At 37.0% G+C, this 24,488-nt stretch overlaps 1 protein-coding gene across 6 annotated transcripts in view; it reads left to right on the top strand.

Annotated features, from left to right (window-relative positions):
• The window catches only part of SEMA3D (semaphorin 3D), a 199,622-nt gene that overhangs the window by 31,156 nt on the left and 143,978 nt on the right, over positions 1-24,488 (top strand). For 2 of the 6 annotated variants that reach the window (XM_019825397.3, XM_045052320.1), the window contains exon 2: positions 1,168-1,263. The exons of 3 other annotated variants lie outside the window; for them this stretch is intronic. The gene's annotated coding sequence lies outside the window, so the exon portion shown is untranslated. Of the gene's footprint in view, positions 1-1,167; positions 1,264-23,058; positions 23,078-24,488 lie in introns of those variants that run through there. One more of the 6 variants, XM_045052321.1, reaches the window with a different exon arrangement.

Below are 24,488 nucleotides of genomic sequence, written 5' to 3'. Positions count from 1 at the left end.
AAATCCCAACCAGGTTCCGAACGGTCCACACAGAGCCTGACATGGGCTGTGATTGAGGACAGGAATCATATAAGAAATACAGTGTAGTGGATAGATCACAGGCCATGCAGTCAGAAGATGCTGGTCTTTGCTACTGGTGGTTCTTGTCAGCCTGACTTTGGCTTCTGAGTAACTTCTCTTCTCAGCTTTGTTATTTATAAAGTGGGGAATTAATAATACCTAACTTCAAGGGTGAGGTTCAAATGGGCTAAGAAGCATACACGTGTTTTACAAATTGGAAATTGCTATCCAACAGGTACAGATGATTCTTAAAGCGCAGAGATTCAAGTTGTCAAGCACGTAAAAAATTTTGATGAAAACATGGGAAATATGACTCCTGTCAGTATCAGAATTTTATTTGATTCCGTTTTCTATTGAGCATCAGGAGTTTTCCTCAAATCTTGAAATCTGTGCCATGGGTTTTATTTAATTTTTTTTTAATGCTTATTTCTTTTGAGACAGAGAGACAGAGAGCGAGCAGGGGAGGGGCAGAGAGAGAGAGAGGGAGACACAGAATCCGAAGCAGGCTCAAGGCTTTGCGCTGTCAGCACAGAGCCCGACGCGGGGCTCAAACTCATGGACCACGAGATCATGACCTAAGGTGAAGTCGGATGCTTAACCGACTGAGCCACCCAGGTGCCCACCATTGTTTTATTTAATAAAAGAAACTTGTAATAGGATGGGTATCCCGGTGTGATTCATAGGGAAGACACAGATGGTCTCCACGGGCATGCAGCAGTGTGTGGTATTATGGATGAAGTTCCACCTGGGAATCCTCTGTTTCCTTCTGTGAGGAGCTGTCTCACTCCCACAGGGATGATGATTTCAAGGTTTTATATCTGCCCACGTGTCTAATTATATAAGTGATTCATTTATGTTTTAATCTTTAAAAAGACCATATTGCAAACCAACACATAGACTAACTGGAAGCAGCAGTAAAGGACTTACCCCATTTTATTCCTTTCTAGAAGCTGCTCAATTACTTTACATTTCAAGTCATTAATTAATAAGGCCATCGTAGGAACAAATTATAGAGGCTGAAGCTAAATTTTTGAGTCTTTTGCGAACCGAGCTCAAATTGTTAGTATGGTTCTGATATTTCTTTATTCTGTTGATTGTGTCTTCTAGAATCGTCGTAACATCTGTGTGGTCCAATTGGTTGTATCTTGTACATACAGACCGATATCAGCTATTTCCCAGGATAGTGCCCTGTTCCATTATCAGGCAAGCAGATTTATCTCTTGTATGTTTATGCTTCCCTTCGTAACTTAGGGTTGTCTTCTTTTCTGCCTTATTACAATTGTTCTCCATAAACCACTCCTCCTGGTACCAGGTTCCGTAATAATGTTTTTCCTCTAGGTTATTTATGTCTTTTGTCTGTTTATAGATAGCTCCTTTGCCCATCAACTTGTGGCTCAGCCAACCTTACTGCTTGTTTAGTGCTTTAATCTTGCATCGTAAATCATTTTTCTCCGCATCTTAATCATTCTTCCATCATGTCTCTGAACTCCTTCCAGCTTCTCTTCACCTTTTGGATAATGAGGTCCCTGAGTCTGAACACCAGGTGCAATCCCACCAGTCCTGTCTAAGAGGGTGCTGTGGCCTCCAGCGCTGCTATGATGCCTTTTTATTCCCTGAGGTACTCATTACAGAGACCATGCCTGTCTCTACAGGCAAAGTCGGCAAGCTGCATCTCCCCTCTTGTCCTGTAACTCCCTCCTCGCTAAGCCCTTTTCCAGAGTGAAATCTCAATCTCTCTCACGCATTTTCTTGCTCTGGAGCTCTCACTATAACTCTGTACTCCTCCCGCCTGACTTATGATCTAATTCATCTGTTTATTTCCCTCTTTCTCTCTTTTTCTTGATTCTAACCCAGCATCTTTCCGGTCCCACAATCTCATGCTCATGCTTAATAGCCACCTCTGCCACTCTGACCGCATATGCATCCATCTCTTAAATACATCAACTTCTTGGGGCGCCTGGATGGTTCAGTCGGTTAAGCGTCCGACCTCGGCTCAGGTCATGATCTCATGGCTCGTGACTTTGAGCCCCGCATCAGTCCCTGTGCTGACAGCTCAGAGCCTGGAGCCTGCTTCAGATTGTGTGTCTCCCTCTCTCCCTGCCCCTCTGCTGCTCTGCTCTCTCTCTCTCTCTCTCTCTCAAAATAGATAAACATTAAATTAAAAAAAAATTAAAAAAAATCAGCTTCTTTCACACATCCTTGAGAAAGGATACACTTATTCCCTTCTGTTTATCTAATGTCTTACTTTTTTTGTTTTTTTTTGAAAGCAAATTGATAAGTGGTTTGGCATTAATCTGTTAGTCTTGAAAATTTAATTTTATCACAGTTGATCAGAGAATAGAGCTATGAGTTATTTTTTAACACTAGTCTTTGCAACTTAATAAAATAGCATTCAGTTCAGTTTTTTTATCCATAAATTATATATTTTGGGGAAATACTTGATAGGTATGGTATTTCTGGAACAGTTATAATATAAATGATGGCTTGTGTTTTTAAAATTTGAATTTTCTTTCTTTCTTTCTTTCTTTCTTTCTTTCTTTCTTTCTTTCTTTCTTTCTTTTTTTTCTTTCCTTCCTTCCTTCCTTCCTTCCTTCCTTCCTTCCTTCCTTCCTTCCTTCCTTCCTTCTTTCCTCCCTTCACTTCATTCTTTCCTGCCTTTCCCCCTTCTTTCCTCCAGTCATGTGATGGTTACTGAAGTCCTGTCACCTGCAGATTAGTGTGAGGGAGAGAATGCAGCACCTGTATTCTTGACCTGCTCTCACAGAGATTACTGTGCAGTTACATCCAATCACATACATTCTGTCACTTGTGTCTTCATACATAGCAAGACCATGGTTCAAAAATATGATTAAGTGAGACCAAGATAGCATTTTACTCACAGCCTATAGGAATAGTGAGAGATAAATCCCAAATCAAGTTTTGGATCATTGTGGAAGGACACTGAACACTTGAAAAGTTAGTAGTTAAACAGTGAAAGTCTTCTCATTGCCCACCCAATGAATTTTATCAAAACACCTTCAGAGCATGAATATGGTTTGTATACAAATGGAGAAATGAAGTGAGGGAGGCTGGAAAATGAGCTTGGGAAATGTTGTGATAGTCCAGGAATTAGATAGATAATAAGGACAATAAGGATTAAAGTATGGAGAAAATTTGAGTGTGGTACTGTGACTTTGGGAGCTAGCTTTAAAATCAGTGGCTGGTTGAAATTGGTTGTATTGAGTTTTACCACTTGGAATGTTTTCATGGTTAATCTAGACTCCTGAAAACCCTTCTGTGGCCTGTTGGAATGGAAAGAATATTTGGAGATGGCGGTATGGAAAACTAATGGTTACAATCCCCTCAGTTGATTCATAGTCTTATAACTGGTTACAAAATTTTGAGTTGAAAGAGCAGTTGTTGTCAAAATAAGTTAACTTTAGGGTCTAGTGTGAGTAGGAAAAAAAGGGTAGCCAAAAAGTGTGGCCGAAGGGGATTAATGGAGACTAAGGTCAACCAGGGAAAATCCAATGGCTGCAGTGAAGGAGTGCTGTAATTAACAAAGCAGGTGGACAAAATGGGCACAGTTGATGGGAATGGGTGAAAGAAGTAAGTGAAAGTAATCTGTGAGAGACTGAGGAAGTCTGAGCTTTTGCTTTTAAGAGAAAAGAAAAATTCCTGAGGCGATGTGGCCAACGGGTGTGTTTTGCAACTGAAGTGAAAAGTTGAGGGCAGCATATTGCTGGGGAAGGAACGACTCCCCTGGCCAGGAGAGATATTGTTGTTTGTTGGTTTGGTTTGATTTCCCAAGTCATGGTGATCCACATAGAGCTGTAAATTGATGCTTTTCATTGACTTATGAGACTCGTGAAAGAAAAATTAAAAAAAAATAAATAAATGGCAGATCATCTTGAATCACAGTGCAAAAGACCCAGATATCAGAATATCAGAGTGAGCACTTTAGATAATATACGTAAGGTTTGGGGCAAGGGTCAAATGGTGGTGGAAAGATCCATGAACTATATAGTGGAGATCTGTTTAGGGATACAAATTGTTAACTTATTTATATATTTGTATAACCTATTTTTAGGAACTTCGTCTCACTTGGGGAAATAAACTAAAAATCTTTCTGTTAATACTCTGAAGGTATTAATCTTCCATTCAAGTTATTTTCATTTAGCCTGCATCAGTATATTAACATTAACATCAAAATCATTACCTTGTTTGATATTATTATTTATTTACGGTCATATGTTTAGTATTGACTTTCTCTATACCTCCAGGCCTCTAAGAAACAATCTTTAGGGGCATCTGGGTGGCTAAGTCAGTTGAGGGTCCAATTCTTGATTTCGGCTCAGGTCATGATCTCATGGTTCGTGGGTTTGAGCCCTGCGTCAGGGCTCTCTCTCCCTCTCTCTCTCTGCCCCTCCCCTGCTTGCTCGCTCGCTCGCTCTCCCTCAAAATAAATAAATAAACATTTTTTTTAAATGAATAATCTTTATTTTTATAAAATGAAAAAACAGAATTAAAACTCAGATTTTTTTTTTTAACTGACTAAAACAGTAGGTTTGTGTCAGGGATCGTGAGATTTTGTGTATGTTTAAAGTGGTGTTTATTCCTGAAGCATGTCAACCTCTCTGCACAGTGACTTACTGTGTTTATCTTTATAAAGAGTAAACCATTACACAAACTGAGTTCCATTTGGGAACTGTAGTGCTAAGTGTTAATGGCATCATTATTCCAAACAAAATGTGTTAGAACCATTGCTTTATGTGGTAGGTTTCCTGTGGGAATTTCCATGAAAGTTTTGTAGTCTGTGAGACATTCACATGGCACAACTATTTTCTTTTTACAATGTCTTATGCTAATGATTTTTCTTGGTAGACGGGTTGGTCCTTTCCATAAAGAAATGTCAATTTCTTAACCTTTGCTTGCTATCTTTTTATATGTATTCTTTATACTGAATGAATATGGATGACAGGTAGGCAGTAACTTTGGAGGGACATGTAAATGACACATCAGGGGATGGAGTTTGCTTCTAAATGGGTAAGCATCTGAAAATTTTTCCACATTGAATTAGAATTCATCAAGATCCTAAGTTTTGAAGAGAGACTTGTTTTTCTCCAGAGACCATTATGAAATGTACTCTTGAAAATTCACTTATTGTTGAACCAGCCCCAGCATTCCATGAAATATGTAGAAGTTGGAGGCTGCTTATTATCTTAAGAATTACTTATCTTATGGCATAATATGAAATGTAAATATCTTAATGCCTTATTCTGTACACATGTAGCATTTCTAAGCATATATATATATATATATATATACACACACACACACACATATACGTATACATACATACATATATACATATATATATACATACATATATATGTATGTATATATATATATAAATCTAGATAAATTTGGATTTAAAGGCACATCAGGTAAAATAAAGGGAATTGTATACGTGTGATGAGTTACACTGCTCATTCATATATTCAACAGCTCAGCATCAAATTGTTGATTAGGGTGCCTCTGTTTTTTAATGATAAATCAAGGACTGTTTACTCGTTGTTCTATGATAGATGCAAAAATCACTATGGGAATATTAGACTCCAATAATTTGCATTCTTTTGAAGAGCTAGCCTGCATTAGAAATAAATACCTAAAATAAAGCATTCATATCTGTAACTATGATGTACCTTGAAGGTAAATAAGCCATAATTATTTTATTATACTTTTTCAAATAATAAATGTTTCACAGTCACTGAATATACAAATGAATCGTTCGCAAAATATGTTAATTAACATCATCACTAGGGGCTGCTCACAGATTTGCCTGTAACTAAAGATCTGTGTACTCTTCCATGTTACTTCCTTGTTGAAAATACATTAAATTTCACTTTGAGTAAGTGTGATTAGAGATTTAATATGTACCCATGGAAAATAACTAATTGACCCATTAGGGAGATTAAAACTAAGACCATAGCCTCATAAGCACTAAACTCTAATGGACAAGTTAACTAGCCTCCTAGTGATACGGCACACAGCAAGGCATCATTATCATTATCTCTTAGCAACATATTTTTAAATTACAAGGGAAAATAAAAGTATGTCATGCTAAAGTGTTTATGGGTGAAATGTACTGTTATCTTCACCTCACTTTGAAAAACATTAAAAAAACCAGATGACTTGGCAGGATGGATAGATATGCATTAAGGTGAATATAGAAAACTTTACTTATGGAATCGAGGTATCAGGATATGGATGTTTGTTGTATACTTTTCTGTTATGTATATTTGACAGTTTTTATTATAAAATTTTGGAAAAACACTTGCAAAATAAGAAAGACTATTACATCATTTTAAAGTAATCAGCATGATAAAACGTGAAGGGAAATGCCAATAATAACATGACATAATTCCTTATAAGTAGAAAGACAAGCTATGCCATATTTTAAAATGAGAAGTATATTTTTTAAGCAAATCTAAACCTTAGCCAAATTCCCTTTAGATTAATGCTTTTTTTTTCGGAAAAAGATTTTTAGTCTTTTCTCTAGATTATGTGTTTAAACCCAATTATTTTTTATGGTTGTCTATTATTTAGGGCTAACCTAAAGTTATCACCTTGTATTGTATTCTCGTCAATGGGCTTATTCAGTTTTATGGTTCTCTCTGGTACATTTACAAAGTACACTTTATACTGCCTTTCTAGTTCCCTATTAACAAGGAAACAGTCGGTCCTACTGTATTTCAAATCATTGTCACATTGACCATTACTTCATTTGCAATAAAAAGCACGGATAAACTAGGCAAGTGCATTTCATACAAGCTCATTTCTGAAGTGTTAATAAGTAAAAGTCTGGTCAGCCTTGGCACAGAGCAAGTGGCAGACCCCCCGCACGGTGGTTTTTGTGTGAGGTTTGATGGGATACCAAGGGTGTAGCTCCCTACCTATTCCCCTCTCTTCTTTCAGGTTTTGTTCCACCTTTACAAAATAAATAAAGTGTCTGGTTAAAAGGTAAGTATTATGAACCCCTACGAGTTATTACTATCTGAGCTTTAATGTATATCCTAGACAGTCTTAAGGAAATGGGGCATGGAGAGAGTTTGGAATTCAGAAATTCTCTCATGTTGATAACGTCCGAGAATATCTCAGTTCAGCAGGCGCAGGGGAGATCCCAGCCTGGGGGCCAGGCAGTCAGAAGCAAGCGGGAGGCACTGTGTGCTAACAGGAGCCAGGCAGCCATCTCTTTGGACTGAGGTGACGGAAGGAGAGCAGTCTTACATGATAGTTTATCAAGGCCAGCAGTCTTTGGATAATCCGTGTCCATACCTCTTGCAATATTTTTTATAGACATGATCAGTTCAAAACCATATTGGATTACAAATGATGTTTGGGTCTCTGCTATATAACTTTACTGCTGTGTTTCACTGAAACATACAGTGTGAACTTGTCATGATGCCTCATGTTGTCACTAGGTTAGAAATGACCTGTAAATAGTTACTTAGCTCCCTCAGAATTAGCAGCCATGGCTTTCTGACATTTGCTCAATATGAACAATTGCAAGTTGTCCCGATTTCTGAGACTGCTTGACTTTGATTTTCGTAGGAAGGAGGGCAAAAGACTGACAACCCTTCCAAGCGCTTTCTACTATCTCATGAGTTTCACAGAATAAAATTTGCCATATCAACTACAAGCCATAGATCATTTTCTCATGTGGATCCATATTTGTGTTTGTTTTCTAAACCATACTTTTTTATAGAAATTATTTTGATAATGAGATTATCAATACATTGTTACACTGCTTACATCATAGAAGCAATACTCCTCTGTTATTAAATTATTACTAGCCGTCATACACTGTTAATATTCTGTTGTTTCACTGTTTTCCAAGCATCATCAACAGCTCTTAGTTTTCTTTGACTACAAGATATAATTAACCTTTTACACTCAGTCTGCCGGAGATCATTTTCATCTTTGCCAACTTGTCTGCTCCACAACCCCGACATAGGTTTATGTTGTCCTCATGCTATAAACTAATTCCTTTTGGGGCAAGAGCAGGGGTGTCTTTCACCTGCCAAATTCTTTATTTTATTTTTTTTTACCCGAGATCAAATTTAGTTGCATATATTGAAATCTCTTTGACTTGCATATGGTTAACAATGATCCTTTCATATACCACTTTGGCTTAACCAAATAATGAGTAGGAGGTCAATTCAGTCATTACTTATATGCACATTTCAATAAAAACTGTCCAACAGGTAGTTGAAATAATCAAAACCTAAGATCAAAAAGCACTTTCTTTGGATAAACAAATGCTTTCCTACAACTAGGTATAGGTGTAAAACAAAACATGAAAACAAAACAAAGAGATCACAATGATAATAAATGGTTAATAAATCAGAGGGAAGCAAAAAAATTGTACAATGATGACATTTTCCTATATTTTATTATCAGGCCACAGTATACATACGATAATGAACATTTGATATAATTAGAAGTAAAGAAAAGCACTCAGGGCATATGCCATGTTTGTAAGAGTTTGTTTTTTTTTTCAAATTAGTTTTGTGAGCTTTTTCATTATTTTTATTGAAGTAAGTTCAGAAAACTTTTCATTCTTTTTAGAGAGAGTCTAAGATTTATGACTTTACAATATGAATTAAAACTTATTTAATATCTTTTAGTAAAAGTCTAGTATAAAAGCTTAAGATGTCCTAGAACCTTGAGTTAAATATAATAAACTGAATATAGATTATTAATGCAAAAAGCATTATGTGAGATGCTTTGAGGATGTAGGAGAATTGTATTCAGACAAACTATAATAATTAAATTAAAAATTGCATACCTGTGTGGTCATCACATGTACACACAAATCCATTGTGAAGTTCAATTTTAACTAGTATTGAAATATATTCTTGTCTAATTATTAAGCCTTCTGATGAGGAACTATATAGTTTTTGGAACTGATTTTGAACATAATCTATTTCTGGTAAAAATGTCACACTGTTGTTATTTACCTGTGTGTTTGCTTTGTTTTGTTTTAACTTGGAATTAGAAAGGATTTATAGGAATTTTTTATATATGCAAAAATGTGTGGAAGTTTACCTGTTTTTTTTATAACTTTATTTTTTATTTTTTTTTAAATTTACATCCAAATTAGTTAGCATATAGTGAAGCAATGATTTCAGGAGTAGATTCCTTAATGCCCCTTACCAATTTAGCCTATGCCGCCTCCCACAACCCCTCCAGCAACCCTCAGTTTGTTCTCCATATTTATGAGTCTCTTCTGTTTTGTCCCCCTCCCTGTTTTTATATTATTTTTGTTTCCCTTCCCTTATGTTCACCTGTTTTGTCTCTTAAAGTCCTCATAGGAGTGAAGTCATATGATTTTTGTCTTTTTCTGACTGACTCATTTCACTTAGCATAATACCCTCCAGTTCCATCCACGTAGTTGCAAATGGCAAGATTTCATTATTTTTGATTGCTGAGTAATACTCCATTGTGTATACATACCACATTTTCTTTATCCATTCATCCATCAATGGACATTTGGGCTCTTTCCATACTTCGGCTATTGTTGATAGTGCTGCTATAAATATTGGGGTGCATGTGTCCCTTCAAAACAGCACACCTGTATCCCTTGGATAAATGCCTAGTAGTGCAATATGCATAAATGTGGGAAAGTTTACCTGGTTTTGTTGAAGATTTCCAAAGTAAGAAAAGAAGATAGACTATGCAGGACGAAAAGAAGGAATGAGAAAATCAACAAACTTCACAGATAATTTATTTCCTCTATTCAATGTTTATACAGGATTTCTGTGGCAATTTCCTTTTTTATGTAGCTTATTTGTTTTTTATTCTCAGTAATATCAGATCATCTCTCTAATTCCATGGGTGTGTGTGTGTATGTGTGTGTGTGTGTGTGTGTATTTCTTTGTTGCAGGTAACATTGCTATTTCATTTATATTGTTTATCATTTGAAGAAAGTTCAAGGTGATATTTAACTTTTTTTTATTATAACTGGGTTAAATTGTTTTTAAAACTTTAGGAGCAAATATGTTCCTAAACATATTTTGAAATGTTACTTTGTTTATCCCACCTTTACAATGAAAGGAATTCTCAGGAAACACAAAATAACACGATTACCACTGAGGAAAGTCGGTGTGAAGAAAGTCAGCTTTGGACTCTTTCCAGCAGGGCTTAATTGTGGTGCTACAATGAGGACATTGTTAGACCAGGCTTCTACCTACTAGTGAACTCAGACATAAACTCAGAAAACAGCAATATAGAAAAGCTTCAATGACCATAATCTTTTGGCTGTGAGTCTAACAAAAGCTGGAAAATGTGGACGAGTAAAGGAGGTATCAGAATGAAGCTTCAAGATTCAAGTGGTAAGTTGATTAGTATATGGCATACACAAATTTTTCTTCAGGAATGATTTGGTGGGTGATCTTACTTGAAGCACTGCATTTTCTTAATTTTCTAGAAAAGCATTTAGAAGTTTCCAGAATTTTTCAGTTTGTGGTATCTTTAGCAGCTCAGTAATATTTTTAAGGCACCACTAGGCCAACACACAAAAACCAAGAATTCTGTTTAGTAAATAGTTGCAGCCAAATAACATATTAGTTATGGCCAAACAACTTAGGAAGTTATTTATGTCCTGATAACCTAAATTGAAACAAAAATTAAAATTAATATTTTTATTTCATTCATAAATAACTGTTAGTGTGTGTGTATGTGTGTGTGTGTGTGCGCGCGCGCATATTGGGTGCGTATGTGCACAACTTCTTAAACCTTGGAAACAATGCTGCCAACTTCATTCCCTGTTCCACATGGATTTTGAGGAGGCACTTGCTTTTTGATCACATGACCTTCTGGAAACCCAGCTTCACCCAGCTATGACATCCTTGAAAGGAATGTTGCACTCTCTAATGTCAAAACAGCGAAATACCTCATGCAGTAGTTTGCATAGTGTCTGACAGATGTCAGATGTTGTGTTTACCTTGAAATTTCCAAATACCCGACGGCACCCGGGGGAGTTCACTGTAGTGCTCCGGGGTGCCTTGGCACATAGTTTTGGAATCATAAATTTAAACCATTTGATGCTAATATGAATCATAGCCCCTGGATCTTAAAATCGAAAAGTCAAACAGCCTCTGCCACAGTGAAAACCAATGGAAAGCCCTGGGAAGCAACTATAAACTCCCACATCTTATTCTTTCATCTCGGTGTTTTCCTGTTCTCTCAGCCTAGTTATTGTGAATATTGCTTAGCATTCACAATATAATTGTCTGTGGCTTTGGAAATTTGAAGTTAGAATACACAGTGGTTATGCATGGTACCGTCATCGTGGCTCAAGGCGAGAGTTACTTGCATATTTGTAGAAAATAATATCATCAGTGTCTGTTAGGACATTTAACATTTTGATGTGGCATTTTAAGAGTTGGACTAAAAGTTTTTCAAAGCTTCCAATTACATTTTTCACTCAGAGGCACTACTTTTTTTTCTTTTTTTTAACAATGCATGTGAGATGTATTTTACTGAGAGGAGTGTTTCTGTGTTCTCGTGTATATCTTAACTGCACATAAACCCTAGTGTGCTCTGAGTCAGAGGATTTGAACTAATTTTCCACTTTATCTCATTTTTTTTATTTGAGTAACACAGTTAACTATATAAACATTGTTTCCTTTTAAAAACAAACATCTTATAGAATTGTGTATTTACCCTCAGCTAAGGAACTCAGTGGATCTTATCTGGATTATTAGAAGAAATCACATATGAGAATTTTTGAACTACATCCTTGTTCCCTTCTCAGTCAACCATGAAAGCTATCAGTGTCCCCAAATGAAGGCTCAGAACAGAAAATTACAGCAAGGTATAATAAAGTGAATCATGAAGAATGTAAATCAATTTTTTAAGTGAAAAGAAAAACAGGAAATGTTATAGCATAGAGCTCTTATCTCAGACAGGGCTGAGGCTCATGTTGATACTAGTTCCTTCACTGAAGTTCTTATGATTTTGAAATCAAAGTTTGAGTTAATTTTTTCCCCACCTTTGCATTTTCAACCTAATCTCCTACCAGATACTTTGTCGATAAAGTTTCCGTAACTTGAAAGAATAAATCATCATAATCTTTTGCTGTGGTAACAAATCAGGAACGGGCTTTAGTAGCAGGGATAATTTGTTTAATTTGTATTCACTGGTTGAAATCATTTACCATCTACTAGATAATAGGTGTTTGAGGAAATGAAAGCCACAACTAGTCCCCAGCAGGCTGGTTTGTCTGGGACCTTGTGAATTCTCTCAGCTGAAACAGTCCTAAAATCTAGAGGGAGACATAGCAGGGAGTTGGTCATATGGAGGAAACCTTTTTGAAGGTAATGGGAGGGACACTTCACCTATGTTATATGTCCAGGACTGCTTCTGATTATTTCAAAAGAATTTTTAAATGTTTTTATTTACTTTTGAGAGAGAGAGAGAGAGAGAGAGAGAGAGAGAGAGAGAGAGAGAGAGAGAAAGCAGGGGAGGGGCAGAAAGAGAAAGAGACACAGAAACCGAAGCAGCCTCCACGCTTTGAGCTGTCAGTGGGGCTCAAACTTACAGATAGTGGGATCATCACCTGAGCTGAAGTTGATCGCCCAACGGACTGAGCCACCCAGGCACCCCTGACTCTGATTATTTCAGATCCAAGTACATGAGCAGAAAGTAGTAAATTAGCTGATACGGTCATGTGCAATATCTAGATAAGTAAAACATTAGGAGAAAGAAATAATATGTAAAAATAAGGTACAAGAAGAAAAAAATAATTTGATTTTTCTATTTCATGAGATCCTGTCACCTCAATGTCAGAAATATAAATGCATGTTTCTCTGTGTATATGTATGTGTTTCTATATGTGAGTGTTTTCCTTTTTTTTTCTTTAACCTCTGTTATTGATTACATATATATATATATATATATATATATATATATATATATATATTTTGTGATTGGTATTGAATTGCTTTTTAGCTGGGTAACTAGTAGTAGATCTATAGTTAGAAACATGTTTACAGATAGTTAGAAATAAGGATCATTAAAAAGACGGACAGAACCCTATGCCTGTGAGCAAGTCCTCTTAACATTGACAATGAGCCCTTCCCCGGAGGACTGAATACTTTCCTGGCTCACTGACTTCGTCTTAATTGCTGTATCGAAATGTCTTCTTTTGGCCTTTCTATTCCTCAGGCCATTCCCTTGAATTGTCCGTGTTAAATTTGCTACTCCTCTGAGCACCCACACAGATTCACAACATCCTTTGGTAGCCTGCTTTAAAAGTGTGCCACTGTGTTACGAAAAGCATCTGGAGATTTTGCTGTATATTTCTCCACGTATATAAATTTGTCAATATATGAGAAGACTGGTTCTTGCAGCCCACTGCTCCTCTATTTCTTCTATCTATAGTATCTGCAACTATGCTGGGCTTTTATTTTGAAAATATAACTACTTTTTTTGTGTGTATCAGTATCATGACATACTATTTTAAATGCAGAATTAAGTAAAGGATTTTAAAATAGTGTAACATGTGAAATATGTTGTATGTGTATATAACAAAACTATAAAATACTATATAAAAATAGGTAGATTAAATTATCCTTTTTTTAAAAGTTTGTTTATTTATTTATTTATTTATTTATTTATTTATTTATTTATTTAGAGAAGTGGGGGAGGGGTAGAGAGCTAGGGGGAGAGAAAATCCCAAGCAGGCTACATACCAGCAGTGCAGAGCCTGAAAGGGGACTCGATCTCATGCACCATGAGATCATGACCTGAGCCAAAATCAAGAGTTAGAGGCTTAACCAACAGAGCCACTCAGGTGCACCATTCTTTTTTTGTTGTTGTTTTGTTTTGAGAGAGAGGGTGGGGGGGGGCATGAAAGTGAGCAGGGGATGGGAAGAGGGAAAGGGAGAGAGAGAATCTCAAGCAGGCTCCACTCTCAGCATGGAGCCTGGCACAGGGCTCAATCTCATGACCCTGAGATCATGATCTGAGCCAAAATTAAGAGTCAGATACTTAACCGACTAAGCCACCCAGGCACCCCTAAGTTTACCAAGTGCTGCTTCTTGATGTGTTTTCAGTCTCTCAAAGTTTTATATTCTAGTCATTAAAAGTAACTTCTTGGGGCACCTGGATGGCTCAGTTGGTTAAGGATGACTCTTGATTTTGGCTCAGGTCATGATCTCACCTTCATGAATTCAAGCCCCCATTAGGCTCCATGCTGACAGCTCAGAGTCTGCTTGGGATTCCCTCTCTTTCTCTCCTTTCCACTCATACAAGCTCTCTCTGTCTCTTTCAAAAATAAATAAACATTAAAAAAATACTGTATATTTGCAAATATATTACAATCCCCCCCCCAATTTAGGGCCTTCTCCCTAACAAATTTTTTTGTGGTGGTAGTTATTAAACACACTCTATTATCTTGTTCAGTGAGAAGATTGACTCCTGGTAATTTCCTGTCCCTTTTACGGAAGTTCTTTTCTATGAATTGTATTTTCAGTACTCCACGTTGCCAGCAAGGTGTCTTTTTGAAAAATTTAGCAAATTGTCTTGAAGTAGACTTGCTCTTGACTTTACTTTTCCGAATTAAGTGGGTGATGTCTTGGCATTTGGCATTTGGCATTTCATAGAGAAAGTCCTTTCAATTCCTGGGTATGGTTCAAGAGAGAAATATTCAGGAAAAAAAATATGTATAAGATGGGTTATATTTATTTTGAGAAGCCATCACTCAGCCAAAAAAGAGAAAAGGTTATTACATTCACATCATATTGCTTGTCTGGGAATCTTTCTAGTGAGAACAAAAGGAGCCATAAAATTAAAGAAAACATTGACAGGATTTTCAGACACTAAGAATGCCATCCCTCTTTCCTTTCTTATGAAGAACTTCTTCCTGGGATCTCTGAAACCAAACAAATACCAAAAGCCTTTATTCTTCTTTCTAAAACTTGTCTACATCCTGCTCTCTGACATCCATGATGAATGCAAAGTGAGGAAAATGCTGTATTACCATGGAGAACTATTACAAAAAAATAGGACCACCATGAGATAGTTAGATTCCTTATTTCCCTGATGTGGTCTATGTCTTTTATAGATAAATTATAACATCTTCAGAAAGTTTTTATTATGGAGTTTTAAATAAGGTTGTAATTTCGTGCCTAGAGAAATAAATTGGGACTTTTAAGGCAATAAAATACATATGGAATTAACTGTAGCTGATACTGAAATTGTAGATACAACTAAGCACTTTCTCAACATTTCACTAGGCATTTAAAATTTTTTCTTAATGTTTATATTATTTATTTTGAGATACAGCAAGCACGAGTGAACACGAGCAATGGGGGAGGGGCAGAGAGAAGGGGAGAGAGAGAATGCGCTGTCAGCGCAGAGCCCAGCCCAGAGCTGGATGTGGGGCTCAGTCTCAGGAACCCTGAGAATATGACCTGAGCTGCTATCAAGAGTCAGACTCTTAACCGACTGAGCCACCAGGCGCCCCTCACTAGGCATTTTTGGTTCAAAAGTCTATATTGGTAAAGAAATGACATCTCAAATTTTAAGTATGCAATTGAATTATTTAAAACTTGGGGGAGGGGCGCCTGGGTGGCTCAGTCTGTTAAGCGCCCCACTTTGGCTCAGGTCATGATCTCACAGTTGGTGAGTTAGAGCCCTGCATTAGGCTCTGTGCTGACAGCGCAGAGCCTTCATGAAGCCTGCTTCGGATTCTGCATCTCTCTCTCTCTCTCTCTGTCTGCCCCTCCTCCGCTCACACTCTGTCTCTCTCAAAAATGAATAAATGTTAAAAAAAATTTAAAAAAAAAACTTGGGGGAGAAATACTTAGCAAAATGTCTTTTTAAACTGATGTTGTATATCAAGTTCAGAAATTCTTACCCAATCAGATCAACTCAGATGCATGGCCAACCTCCTGTAATTGACAGAAACACATTCTTTCTCTTTTCTTTTTTTGGAGGGTAGGGTGGTTGTTAAATTTAAATAGTGCATTAATGTATTAAAGCTCCGTTTAAATGCCTTTTTTAAACTCTTTTCCTATTCTCTTTTTTTTTTTGAGTGCAAAGTGCATTGCACACATCATAAATTAATACTGAGAAATCCAAATTTACTCCAATAGGGTCTCTCAGTGACGACTTTATAAACTAGGCCCTTGTTTATTCTGTGTGTGGCCACTTTGGTTATTAGGAGAGGTTACACTGACTGCTTTTTCCCAGATTTATGAGACTTGGCAAAAACCTTGAGAAAACAGAGCCCAGCTTCTCTCTATAGAAAACATTATTAATACTAAATAAACATTAATTTAGGTAAACTGGTACTACTCAGCCCAACAGGAATACGCTCTTATTTAGATTTCCCTCCGATGGGTGAAAGAGTACATGGGGGAAATGGCTTTGTACAGACCACAAGGAAGGTGCATTTAAGTAACAGTTAAGACTCTGTCCTCAGAAACTTTCATACTCATTCATTAAGAGCGGTACAGCTCTGTCAGGGAGGCATGCGCCAGGTCCTTCACCCGGTGGAGAAAGATCAAGAGACATTCAATCTTTTAAAAATTAGCACAGTATCCCTGATAGCACGGTGATTAATTTTCTCGGGATTCCATCAAAAGCTTTGATAAATAGGCATCCTGTGCCGTTGGTTCACACATGGCTTTCAAATAACTTACTGACTCTCGATAACATGAAAATTCATGAACAGGTTAAAGCATTTTTCGAAAGATAACTTGAACCTAACTCGCATCAATAAGTTAATGGCATGAAAAGAGAAAAGGGAGGTGACTTCTGTGCTAGACTGAAAAATGACACACATACAACGACTAGTTACAGTGTCCCACTAAATTGGATCTTAAGTTGGACAAACTGGATCTAAAGAATAGTTCGAAGACAATCCTGAACATTTTAATATGGAGTGGGTAGAATAAAAAGTTACTGGCAGACAAAATGAAGATAATTCACATGTAAGTAAGTGATAAAATAAAACATTTGATGCAATCTCATTGTGATAAAGTATAGTTAAGTATACGAACAGAAAAAATATGGGAAGATAAGCAAGATTTTAATGGTGACATTCCCTAAGTGGAGTGTGACTAAGGGTATGATGTTTTTATTTTCTTCTTTTTGCTTATCTGTGGTTTCATGGTGTAGAAAGCAAAAACACTACTTTTGTAATCACCACAACCTATTGTTAATAAAATGAGCAGCAGTAAAATTGACCTTGAATTTTACATTAAGATATTGTACATTGTGAGAGAATGTATAAAGAACCCTACAACTTTAATCGGTGCTGGGGGTTATGTCTTTGTTTTGTGGTGTAGAATCCCCTAGGTTGTTTTAATGATATAAAATTGGTTTTTCTTGGCAGCAAAGCTAGTTGGTGCAAGAACAGCGCTCAGACTTTGTGAAGAAATATCAAGTTTCTTTCTGTACAACAAGAAATAGATTAAAGCAGATTGCTTTCTTCTTTTGAGAATTCTAAATGTATTTGGAATTTTGCTATTTTTATGTAACAAAACCAAAACATTGCTCTAAATGAGAGTGTTTTTCAAACTCGCCTCCATCCCATCCCTGCTCATATTTTGTACTCATTCATTCGGCACCAGGCTATTAATCCAGGAAAACTTCTTGAAACTTGGATTCTGTAGATCTGGCTGCTAAGAAGGACTCTGTGGTAATCAGAAACTGTTAGTAATATGTTCGTGTCTTGTAAGTTTTAGACCGTTGGTTCTACAAAAATAAGTGATATATGACAGAGTGAGGAAATAAAGTGACAACTTAGTTGTAATAGGAGAGTTGAACCAAACTCTGTGCTGATAATTGAAAGTAATGTCATGATGAAGAATGTCTCAAGTTCTTTTTCTCACCATAAGTGATCTCGCACACATTGGAACAGTAAGACATATCCCTTCATTTCCATTGATGCTATGAGTTTACTTTAGCCCTTTGTATGATATATGGCATCCTGTAATGCCACTTACCTTAATTAGTTCTCACGTTCAGACAACATGTAACTCTTGAAGAATGACAAGTAGTGGTCACTCATCTCCAGACTGATTGAATATGAGTACACTGATTATATTTTCACTCTAATTTGGATTTCAAAAGGAAACACAGCTCTTTGCTGTGTTCTGTAAAAACTTGTTTTGGGGCACCTGTGTGGCTCAGTCAGTTAAGCGTCCGACTTCAGCTCAGGTCACAATCCCACAGTCGTGAGATCGAACTCTGCCCTGGGCTGTGCACGGAGCGTCTATCCCTGACTGCTACCCTTACCCTGTGGACTTGAATTCAACTGCCTTCTAGGGGTTGCCACGTGCACGTCCAGTACTCAAATTTAATATCTCCAACACCCCAATTGTGATCTTCCTGCAAACCTCCCCTTGAGCATTTCTCTCCCACATCCCACAGCTAGTCTCTTGATGAATGACTTGATGATGGTATTGACTCCATCTTCACAACACGTGCAGCGTCTGACCATCGCTTTTTACCACCTCCACAGCTAAAACTCTGAATGTTTCATTCACTGAATTTTGACCTTCCCCAGATCTTTGCTCCAATTTAACTTTTCACTGAGACCTTTCTTTATAATTGCAAACCCCAACCCCAGTGGCATTCCCTATGCTTTTCTTTTTCACAATTCTTTTGTCTATAGCACTTGTCATGATCTCTGCGATATGTCTTTTGACTACTATGTGCCTCCCTGTACCCCTGCTTAATACAGAGTAAGCTCCACTGGGAGTGGGAACTTACCTGTTTGTTTCTGTGTTTTATCCCCAACACCTAGAAGAATCTCTATCACATTGTAAATGCTTTATAAATCATAATTGAGTGAATTTAAAACTATCATCATTACCATCATCAAAAACATTCCTTAATTCTCCTTTTTCCTTCTTTCCAACAAAACATATTACTTAACCTACGTTTCAAACTTATGGACCATAGAACACATACCTTAGTTAGCTGTGCATACAAAGCTTATGACAGCTCTTCATTAAATGCAGGTTTTGGGATTAGCTTTACTCATATTATTGTTCAATAGGTTTTCCCCAAGGATGAATTATAAATAGCAAACTATTGTATGTTCTTTTGAATACTTTATTAAAGAATGTAATATGTTATTTCTGAAAGTCAGTTAAATAATAATGGCTACAAAGTAAGTTCTTTATTAATGTGAAATCCCAAAGAATCATTTATCTGAACGTAAATTAATGTCGAAATTCTTAGATGTATTTTGCATTGTCTAAGCCCTTCTTGACTTCTCTTTCCTTACATGTAGCCAAATAAGTTATCATGAAGGCATTAATGTGTTCAGTGTGATAATGTTACTACTGCATTGCTATTTATGATAATATGAGAATAAGGTACTTATCCCAATAGTATAAGTGATAAATACAGTCCATTTTATTTTTATTTATTTACTTTTTCAACTTTTTTTTAATGTTTTTTATTTTTTTTTGAGAGAGAGACAGAGTGCAAGCGGGGGAGAGGCAGAGAGAGAGGGAGACACAGAATCTGAAGCAGGCTCCAGGCTCTGAGCTGTCAGCACAGAGTCCAACAGGGGGCTCAAACTCACAAACTGCAAGATCATGACCTGAGCGGAAGTCGGACAGCTAACCAACTAAGCTACCCAGGTGTCCCTATTTTTATTTTTTAAAGTTTACTTGCTTATTTTGAGAGGGGGGGGGGACAGTGAGGGAGGAGGAGAGAAAGAGACAGAGAGAGACAGAGGGAGAGAGGGAATCCAAGCAGGCCTCATGCTGACAGAGCTGAGCCCCATGCAGATCTCAGTCCAGCAAACCGTGAGGTCATGACCTGAGCCAAAATCAAGAGTCAGATGCTTAACTGACTGAGCCACGCAGGCGCCCCAAATAAAATCCCTTTTAAAATCTAGTTCTGATCACTAATAGTTTCTCAGATTGACAAAAATGATAAATCTGATGTTAAATATCATGGCTAACTATTTAAAGAATAAAACTTTAATTACTTAGGTTAATCATTTTATTTATGTTTCTCTTTCTAGAATTCCTTCATATCTTCTAATAGAGATACACCATATTTAAGCATATGATTTTCCAGTGTTTCTAATAATTGACCAGGGTATATTACTAAGTTCTGTTGTACATTTCACTTACAAATTTGGGTTAAAACATGTAGGTGTATTGTCATTGCCACAAATACATTTATTACAATATTTTTAACACTTTTTTATATAATATGTTCCTTTCAACCAAAGCCTATCTCGCTATTTAGAGATGTCCCTTCATTTTCTTCGCTACAAATGTCAAACCATTTCAAATATAATTAGAGATTATTCTGACAATAATAATTTTAAAAATTGGGGCACCTGGATGGCTCATTTGGTTAAATGTCCGACTTCGGCTCAGATCATGATCCTGCAGTTCGTGGGTTCAAGCCCCATGTTGGGCTCCGTGCTGACAGCTCAGAGCCTAGAGCCTGCTTCAGATTCTGTGTCTTCCTCTCTCTCTGCCCCTCCCCTTCTCACACTCTGTGTCTCTCTCAAAAAAAATAATGATTATTATAAAAATGTATTACTGTATTTTAACTCTTCATCCTGTAGGCTTTTTTTGCAAGAAAAACAAAAATAATGTCAAAACACAAACAGGATAGGTATTTTGTTACTTCAATATCATATTGTTGTAGCTCTAAGTTTAAAACATTGGCAATGTAAAATGTTTCCATTTTTCAAAGCTTAACGAAATTTGGTTTATTTGAAAAGCAGTTTTTTTTATTTTATGCATGCTTATTGAAACTTATCCCTGGCTTTTGTTCCTACCTGTTTTGGAGGTCTTCATTTGCTGTGTCTGCGATATACTTTGTTTCTCTTGAGTAAACCTGGATTTTTAAATCACTCAGACATTTTGACAAAATGATATTCAACACGACACTTAGTAAGTGTCATGATAAGGGGCAGAATCTATACGTAAAGGTTAGCACTCTTGTTACCAGTAAACTTTTCTTTCAGGCAGTCTGTACAGCTTTTTAATTTGGGGAAATGGGAGACCCTGCAACAGGACAAGATCTGCCACACTAGGATTTTAGACTTAGAAGAGACCCTAGTGTTCCTATGGTTCTAGCTTCCTTAGTTTAAAGAAAAGGACATTAAAACCTAGAGAGGTCAGTCTTTGTCTGTTTAGATTGCTGTAACAAAATACCACTAACTGGGTCATTTATAAAGAAAAACTAATTGCTCACAATTCTGGAGGCTGGAAGTCCAACAGCAAGGCTCCAGCATGGTCACCTGTTAGTGATGGCTGTTTTTCTGATTTATGGTTGGCACCTTCTCTTTGTGTCCTCATGTGATGGAAGGGGCTCGGGATCTCTCCGGAGCCCCTTTTTTAAAGACACTCATTCTATTTATGAGGGTTCCATCCTTATGACTTAAGTACCTTCCCAAACCCCACCCACTGATCCCATGGCCTTTGGGGATTTCAGATTTCAACATATGAATTTTGAGAGGGGGGGACAAATATTCAGACCATAGCAAGATCACATTAGTTATCTAAGGAGAAAAAGCTTGCTGGTGGCAGCATCTGGCCTCGAATTAATGTCAGGAGTCCATGATGATACTGCTTTCTTCAGATTGGTAGTCAAATGTTTGTTGATAATATGATGTTTTCAATTAAAGACCATTCTATTGTTACAAAAAGATGTTTGACAGTTATAGTTGATATTGAAAAGAATGAAAAATTCTAAGAGGCTAAAAATGAAATTTCTTAGGTTTTCCCTTTGTGTGAGGACTATGCTGGTTACACTAAATATGTTTTGAAGTAATGGGATATTCAAAGAGTGAGTGTTGGGGCATCTGGGTGGCTCAGTCGGGTAAGCGTACGACTCTTGATTTTGGCTCAGGTCATGATCTCACACTTCATGGGATCGAGCTACACATTGGGCTCTGCATCAACAGTGTGGAACCTGCTTGGGATTCTCTTTCTCCCTCTCTCTACCTGTCTTCTGCTCATTCTCTCTCTCTCTCTAAGTAAATAAATAAACATTTTAAAAACCAAACAAGCCAAGAAAACAGAGTGTTAGTGTTACTATCTGGTCTGATATTAGTTTCCCATATAATTCAGTGTTAAATGCTTATGAGTCTATATATTTACTATATATTCATTATATATTATCTAGGAATTCTAACATAATTTTATGTGTTTAAATAAATGAAAGGTATTATAGCTATTGTGATATTTAGGTACAGGACATGCTTAGTTATTGTGCCTCCTATATTTTTATGAACATGAATAGTGTTTTCCAAGGTTAGCTTATAAAATATTTCCACGATGTTCTTTTTACTGAGTAGGGTTAGGTTGCACTTATCATGCTTACAGTGACACATACACTGTCAGCCATAAAATGAGGTCATGTTTTATATTTTCCCTTTCTTTCTTTTTTAACTTGTAATCAATTCCAAGTTGATTATCATTTCAGACTTTTGATCCACATTTATTAACTAGTATTTCAGCAGTAGTGTTCTTTTTGTAGTTGCTGTTAGAGAACATGCCTGTGACATTCCATAGCAAAAACGAATAAAGTAGCAATTGCATTTCCATGCTGAAAGAAAGACACAAACATAGAAGACTATGGAATAAGTACTGCTGAACTGTTTGTCTGAGAGAGATGATATTTTACAAAGATGAAAGAGAATCTAATTGGCTAATTCTTACTTTCTGATCACATGACAGAAATATTAAAACGTTATTTGCTGATCATTTTAGGGCAGATGTCATTCTACATTTATGTTGTTTTAAAATAATTTTATTATGAAATGTATTTTAAGTAATGGAGGGTACAAAACCCAGCAAAGATTTTGTATCTATGGGTTTTAAAGCTGTCCTTAAAACTGGCTTTTAAAAACTATTAATAAAATGAACACGCATTGTTTTCCTGCTACAGAAAACAAAAATGAAAACAAAACCCAATACAGTGTTCAAACGAGATGGTAGTGTGTTTCTCTGTTGTGCAGAAGGACAGATATAGGGTAAGTGGCTCTGTTCTGCTCTCAGATTCTGTCTTCTTGCCCTGAGTTCCTCAGAGTGTTGCCCTCAGCTGCAGTGTGACCACAGTTGGCTTACAAGCACCTTGTCCACATTCTCGCCTGTTACAATAGAGCATGAAAGGGAATGGAAGCAAGCAATTTATTTAAAAGCAATGTCAAGGGGCGCCTGGGTGGCGCAGTCGGTTAAGCGTCCGACTTCAGCCAGGTCACGATCTCGCGGTCTGTGAGTTCAAGCCCCGCGTCAGGCTCTGGGCTGATGGCTCAGAGCCTGGAGCCTGTTTCCGATTCTGTGTCTCCCTCTCTCTCTGCCCCTCCCGCATTCATGCTCTGTCTCTCTCTGTCCCAAAAATAAAAATAAAAACGTTGAAAAAAAAATTAAAAAAAAAATAAAAGCAATGTCAAGGGCATTATATACATCACTTTGAATTAGTGAAAGTTTATTGACCGTCTCTCACCAGCTGTGAGAAAGGATGTGAAATGCAACTTCTACCATGTGCCCTGCTCAAATTCAGGGCTGGTACATTTGCATTCCTAATTTGAAATAGGGGTGTGTATACTGAGAACAGTTAGTAGTTCCTGCCATACCCATATGCCCATTCCTGTCATAAGAGAGAGATTGTGTTTTAAAAAAAAAAAGCAAACAGATACCGTTTGTCCAGGAAAACACCATTTGCAAATTGACAAGCTAATTTGCATCTTTTGGTATGATTTCATTATAGATTTTCCATCGAATCACACCTTACTAAACATCACAGAAGTTATGTGGATATACTTGTACATCATTACCATGACTTTGGATATATTACCTAAAATGTGATTATTTTAGCCTGAATTATAAACCCATTGGAAGACTTTTGGATAAACCAGTTTACATGAGAATTTGTTTTAAAATAAAATCATCCAGTGGGTGGGTAAACAACTCAAAAAAAATGGATACTGTCAGACCTAGAGTGAATAATGGTGTAACCATACCCAGACAGCTGAGAAACAGTGTGGTGTTTCTCCACTCACACCTCAGTGTTTTATTTTCTTAATGTAACATAGTCTTGGGGCGCCTGGGTGGCTCAGTTGGTTAAGCTTCCAACTTCAGCTCACAGTTCGTTGAGTTCGAGTTCCGCATTGGGCTCTGTGCTGACAGCCCAGAGCCTGGAGCCTGCTTTGGATTCTGTGTCTCCCTCTTTCTCTGCCCCTCCCCCACTCGCGCTCTCTCCGTGTGTGTGTGTGTGTGTGTGTGTGTGTGTGTGTGTGTCTCAAAAATAATAAACATTAAAAAAATAATAAAGCGTTACCTATCTCTCCCATACCTGATAGTAATTGATCTATTTTGTCCCAGTCACAAGTTTCCATGTGATTTCAGGTTCTTAAAGGATATCTTTTCTGTTAGAAAATTTAC

The sequence above is a fragment of the Felis catus genome, chromosome A2 (assembly GCF_018350175.1).
Source record: "Felis catus isolate Fca126 chromosome A2, F.catus_Fca126_mat1.0, whole genome shotgun sequence".
NCBI classification, from domain to species: domain Eukaryota; kingdom Metazoa; phylum Chordata; class Mammalia; order Carnivora; family Felidae; genus Felis; species Felis catus.
Note: the sequence above shows the minus strand (reverse complement) of the source record. Positions and strands in the feature narration are given on the sequence as shown.